The following is a 6,220-nucleotide window of genomic DNA, read 5'->3' on the forward strand; positions in this document are numbered from 1 at the left end:
GGAAACAATTTAGCAGTGCCAAAGCGCACACAAACAAAAATCACACCCTTGGGTTGTGACACAAACAATTCACTTACTGGACTCTAAACTCTCGAGGACCCAACTTGCCCCATCTTTCACATGCTTTGTGCTGAGTATTACAAAGCGTGATAGTCTCAAACCCCAGGCCTTCTTCTAAATAGCTCCAAGCTTTGAGGAAGTACAGACCCATTTCAGAGCCTTACTGGTTGGCCCATATTCCTCTAATAGACTGAACCCAAATCCTGGAGCCAAACAGTCCTGGACACTTGGGAATTATGAATCTGGATCTGGAGTAGCTAATTAATGTCTGTTATATTGCCCTTAGTGTTGCCAATTTGTCAGTTGCATTGATCTGTTGTATTTTATCATAATGGTGGATTGTGAACTCCCTGATTCAGATATTGACTTTCTGTTATATGGTTGGATAATGTCCAGCAATGATCCCCAACTGGTGTGGAGAGGTGTAATAATAATACCAGCAACAGCATCGACAATAATAATATTTTGCATATGTACAGTACTTACACGAGAACTGTTACTGTTGCCATTATCATTAATTAATTAAATTGAATCTGGCTGAAACCCACCTTTACTTGCAAACATTATAAAGTTCTGTCTCAGGATCACCTTATCCTTCAGTGAACTGCAGCCATTTCTGGGGCTGAACAAAGGGATGGTTAACAATGCACAGCAACAGCTGGGGTCACCTGGGGTCACCTGACCTTCACTTATCTTTCCTGCTTGGTGCTTGATGCACAGGGCTGGACCCAATGATCTTCTGAGGTCCCTTCCAGCTTTACAATCTATGAAAACACTGGAGGGCTTGACGAGCAAATGAAAAATCTGGTCTGTAATTGAAACTTGCCTGTTTTGGTAATTTCAAGAGAATGCTCAAACCATGCCCTGCCGCCCTCCCCAGACTTGCAGTTCCAACTGCACTGTTTCACAAGGTGAATTTATTTCTCTGTGTTCATTTGTCTTGTTTATTTCTTCCATGCATTAATACAACAGGTCATACATTTGGAGGAGTGTAGCATAGATAATATACATCCTGTCATAGTAACAAGATCATCAGAAGGAAAACTGAAGAGATAATAAACCGGCAGGAAAGCTGAAGGGTGAGAAACAAAAGGGGAACAGAGAAGAAGTGACAATGTTATCTTTGTTTAACGCTCCTCTGAGTCACCATTAGTTATTTAAGATATTCATCTGCTGGCTCCCAGAACCTGTCAAATGAAGAAATCCAAGCTTTTATATTACAGAACAAGTTTCCTTAGCCCAAGGGGAAGGGAAGGTGCGTGTGATTGACTGATTACTTTTCATCATAGCTCACTTGTAAGGCAAGAAAGCTGCTTGCTAATAGTTGTAAGTCCATGTCAAAATACTGGCTCTGTGTTGATGTGATGTCATCCTCTAGTGACTGACTTGGATAGTGGATAAAAGCAAAATGGCTGAGTACAGGAAGACAGTAAAATAATGGGCAGACAATGGGTGGGATTAAGAGATGTAATTGAAATGCAGTATGCCCAAGTGAATAAAACACTAAGCTGGGAGTCAGGAGACTTAAGGTGCAGACAGAAATGCAGCTCCCAGGTGTAACTCATGGTGCTTCACAGAAAATGCCATGAGATAGACTGATCCTCCTGACCCAACAGACATTAGCTGTTGGGCTGGGAAGGTCGGGGATCGGGCTTCAATTTGGAGCCATTCCAGGGAGAGAGGCTGCATCTCTGCAGCCTCTTCCCCAAGCTTGCCACCCTCCCTCTCGGCTCCCGTTTTGTCTCAGGATGGGAGGGGGAGAAGGCAGGGGAAGTAGGTCTTTCTGGGGTTCCCTCAGCCACCCTGGGTTCAGGGGTGGTGGATTGGAGTCCCCCACCTGGGGGACAGCCTCCAGGCCACTTGCCCCACCCTCCAGCATCAGCTGGGCAACCCCCCAAAATGAGCTCCCTCCGCTCCTTTTCCCCTTCCCATTCTAAAAACAGTGCAGGGAGTAGGGCTGGGCTGAATCAGTTGAACCCTGCTCCTGGCACATGTGAGCACAAGTTAATGAAGATGCTTCATTTTGGAGCACCTTCATATGAACCCTCATGTAATGAGTATTCGGAATGTCATGGGATCAGGCCCTTTTAAAGCAGTCTATAGCCATGCACTTGTGTTTGGTCATGGCTGTAGAGGGTTTTCAGGGGTCAGATTGGGCAAAACGTGTTGCTTCTGTCTGCACTTTCAAAGTCTGCCCTTCTCTGTGCCACCAACTTGCTGCATGTCCTTTTTCATGCCCCCATGCCCAAGGTATTATGTCTTTAGATTTGCCATCTTCTTCTATACTGTGTGACATCCAGCAAAATGGGGACAAATTTAGCATGGGGGAGGGGGAACCTCTGGATGCTTCTGTAATATCAAAAACAAGAAGTTTATTTTTAAAGGGTCCTAATTCAGCAAGGAGCTTACTGAAGCATGTGCCTAACTTTAAGCAAAGAAAGGTCCATTAATGCACAAAACATTGTTGGGGCTACTTTTCCTTTTCTTCCCCAGTGTCAGATATTGAGATAAGTTGGTAAGACCTGGGGGCTGCTGGCCCCACTCTTAGATGCCAGCTATTGTATGGAGTGTGAGCAGGAAGGTGTGGACTGGTATGTTCTTGTCTCTGCCTTTTTGCTTCTGGTAATTAGCTCAGGATTTGAAAATTGCCAAGATATTAATCTAACATAAGGACTCAAAATAGCCATCCCATCCTTTCCCTTTGGACTTGCAGAGACAGAAGGCACCTGGCAGGGAAGTGCAATGAGCAGAGGAGGCAGCAGCAAGGAAATTCAATCAGCTGCAGGCTGTGCTTCTTTTTTCTCTTCTACTTTTGCTTCTGTTTCCTGTTCTCTTCTTTTCTTTTTTCTTTTCACCTGTCCCCAGTTCATTCTCTCTCTCTCTGTTCCCCTTTTTTCCTCTCTTCTGCTTTTCATGCCCCTCTATCCAATGGCTCTTTGTTCCCACCCCTTCCCTGTTTCCTCTTTCTCCTTTCTCCTCCCTCCCCATGAAATGGGAATGTCCTGTCTCTCCCTCTTACTCCTTCACCTCTCCCCCATTACTGAAGCCTCTTTCTGCCCCTCACCTCTCTGTTTATGCCTGTAATCCTGGGAGTGGCTTACTGTCCTCTGCTGCCCCCCTAGTTATACCTTGCTGTCCTCTCACTGCTCACCCTTCCCCCAACCTCTATTCCCTTACAACAGGGGACTGCTGCTCCAGCAATGCCAGGTGCCTGGTGACATTGTTTCTCATACCAACTGCCCATTACACATCACCTAAGCCACCCCAGTTCCTAGATAATTGAAAGTAATGTCCATTATAGGGTTACTTAAAATGTGTTGCAGATTGGAGCCTTCTGTTCTGAGGCTGAAGTGGAGCAAAGCAAATCCTTTAGGCCTTTGGTTGATGAGATCAGTGGAAATGGGGACAGAATGGGCAGACCGCAAAGGATCATGACTTTCCCCTTGGTGCAAGTATGTGGGCATGCAGGATGGAGTAAAAGAAATTAGCAAGGAAAAGAAACACTATCAAACAAGCAAGAGAATGTGCTAAGCCTGAGCTTGGGGACCTGAACTCCCAGCAGCAATTTCTTAAATGGAAGAATGATTTATCTTCTAAGCACTGGTTAAACTTCCTCTTAAGGATATATTGGGCTGGTGATGGACTGCTTCAGAAAGGCATTTTGGAGCAGCATTCTACATGGAAACAGAGAGATCAGCAAAGTCTTTCATCAGAAGTCACAAAATGAATGAATGTTCTAAGACAAGGGATGAAACCTGGCTTCTGGCTGGAAAAGGAACCCAAACTTTATGTTCAGGGGATAACACTCAGGGGCCATTTCATATGGGCACTGAAATCCCGTGTGGGTTCTCTTCCCACTGCTTCCCCCAGAGTCATGAATGTAAGTCATGTAAGCATAAAAGGGCAGAAGTTTTGAGGCAATGATGAAGCAGGTAGGAATTTGAATGCTGGAATTACAGCCCAGGCTTGATTTCACCTTTAATTTCAAGGGTCTGATTTCATAAGATCTCAGCACCGACTTCTCTCTGCTCCCATTGAAATCAAGGGAAAAATTCTATCCCATGGGTACTGATAAGGGAGACAGGGTGGTCCAAGGGATGAGATCTTGGCCCTTGTTCTGACTCTTCATGAGGCCTTGAGCATGTCAGTTTTCTTTTCTATGTCACTCTCTTAAGTTGATCACCTCTCTTGATCATCATTTTGAGATCTAGCAATACAGAACTCTCTACCAGAGCTAAAGATAGTTATATATGCATCCTAGCATCAGTTCACACTTAAGGAACCAGCACATTTCTTCCTCAAAAGTCCCAAGCACACCCCCAGGCTGAAACTTTGTGGACCTTCACCACAGGCTCTTAGCTTCTGGCTCTGGATCCAACCTCCTCTTCCTTGTGCTCTTCTAGTTGTAGCCTGGGTGTACATGGGTTTGTAGTTCCCTCTCCAATTGAGGGAATTATTGGCAGGGCAGCGTGTTGTGGAGGGACACAGCAGCCCATTGGCCGCCTCTGTCCCCTACACAGTCAGATTCAGACAATCAATTACTTAACTATATACAGATTTATTATCACAACAAAACCATTAAAGGGTAAGGACATATATATATCTATGTACAAGTTTATAAAACAATAAACCTTATTTTATATATATATATATACACACAGATATACCACACCCAGTTTGGGGGGGAGGGCTCCCCTGTGGGGACCCTCTCTCCAGGGTAACTTACTACTACTTTGCAGTCCTGGAGGGTTGCCTCTTGTTCTCCACGTCAAGCTCTGTGCCTGTCGGGTTTTCCTGTCACCTGATTCTGCCACCGCCGTCCTCACTTAGGGCCACAAGCACTGCTGTGTGTAGTGGATGCTTCGCCTTATGCTAGGGGTTGGAGGCCTGGACAGCCTTGTGCAGCACTGAGGCTTGGTCTGTTCCCAGACCCTCTGGGCTGCATCGTTTGCACTGAGCTGCTGCCCCAAGTCAGCAGCTGTAGATCCGAGCCACCTCAAGCGGCTCCCAGGGTCTCTCACCCTCCATGCAGCACCTCCTGCACTGAACTTCCAGCCTCGTTCTGGGGGTTGAGGACCTGAGCCACCCCAGGGGCTCCAAAGATCCTGCTCCGTGCACTGGCCTGTGCACCATGTCTCTGGCCGCACACCAGAGGTTGCAGACCTGAGCCACCTGATGCAGCTCCCAAGGTCTGGACACCGTGCGCTGTGCTGTGCACTGAGAACCTAACCACTGGAGCCGTCCCCCACTCTCCGCTGATAGAAATCTTCAGGGGCTCTTGCTGGGCTACTGCTTTGCCCTGCTCAGCAGCTCTCCTCAGCTCTTCTAAACCCTGCTCTTCTCTCTTCTCAGTCCTCGATGCATCTCCCCTTGTGCTGAGCACGCAGCTCCTTTTATATGCTCCAGGGCTCCACCCCTGAAGTCTTCTGGACCTGACAGTTTGCAGTCTTCGATCAAGTCTGGGAGAGCTTTTCTCCCCCTCCCCTCAGAAAAGGGGCATGATGTTATTTCTCTTGCTGCCTCCTGAATGGTGGATGGGCTCCACCAATCAAAACAGCAGGATCGCAAGCCTGGGATTCAACCCAAGCTCTGAAAGGTAAGCCTGCTACATAGGTCATGCTTAGAGATGAGCCCACAGCTCTGAGTGCAGGGCTGCTGACAAAGTGGGCCAACCCCAGATTTCAGAGACCTGGAGATTTAGCAGATTTCAGGTGCATAAACTGAGCATGAATATTTGTGTTACTGTATCCATTTATTTTAAACAGCTTTAATGCTAGAGAAAAATGTCAAATAATAGAGCCTTCTGCTTATCCCCAGAAGTGGAGCGGCATAGATTGTGCATGAAAAAAAATTCCATCCCTGGTTCCTATGTTTCAGTCCTGAGCTGGAGGTGCCATTGCCATGAGTACAAAGGGTATTCAGAATACATGGGCCATTCAGTCCTTGGCTTCTCTGTTGAGACAGAGGACAATTAGAACCAACTGTGTTAGCATCTACTAGAGATATGGACACCTGTGTTCTAGGAAATGGCTTGAGACCCACCAACCCATTTCACACATGCTATCAAACAGCTGCCAGCCAGTAATGACTTCCCATCACTGCCGACTAGGGCCGTATTTGAACCAATGACCTCGAGGCAAGAGGCACTGTGGACCATCAC

Source organism: Alligator sinensis, unplaced genomic scaffold (assembly GCF_000455745.1).
Source record: "Alligator sinensis unplaced genomic scaffold, ASM45574v1 scaffold561_1, whole genome shotgun sequence".
NCBI lineage: Eukaryota > Metazoa > Chordata > Crocodylia > Alligatoridae > Alligator > Alligator sinensis.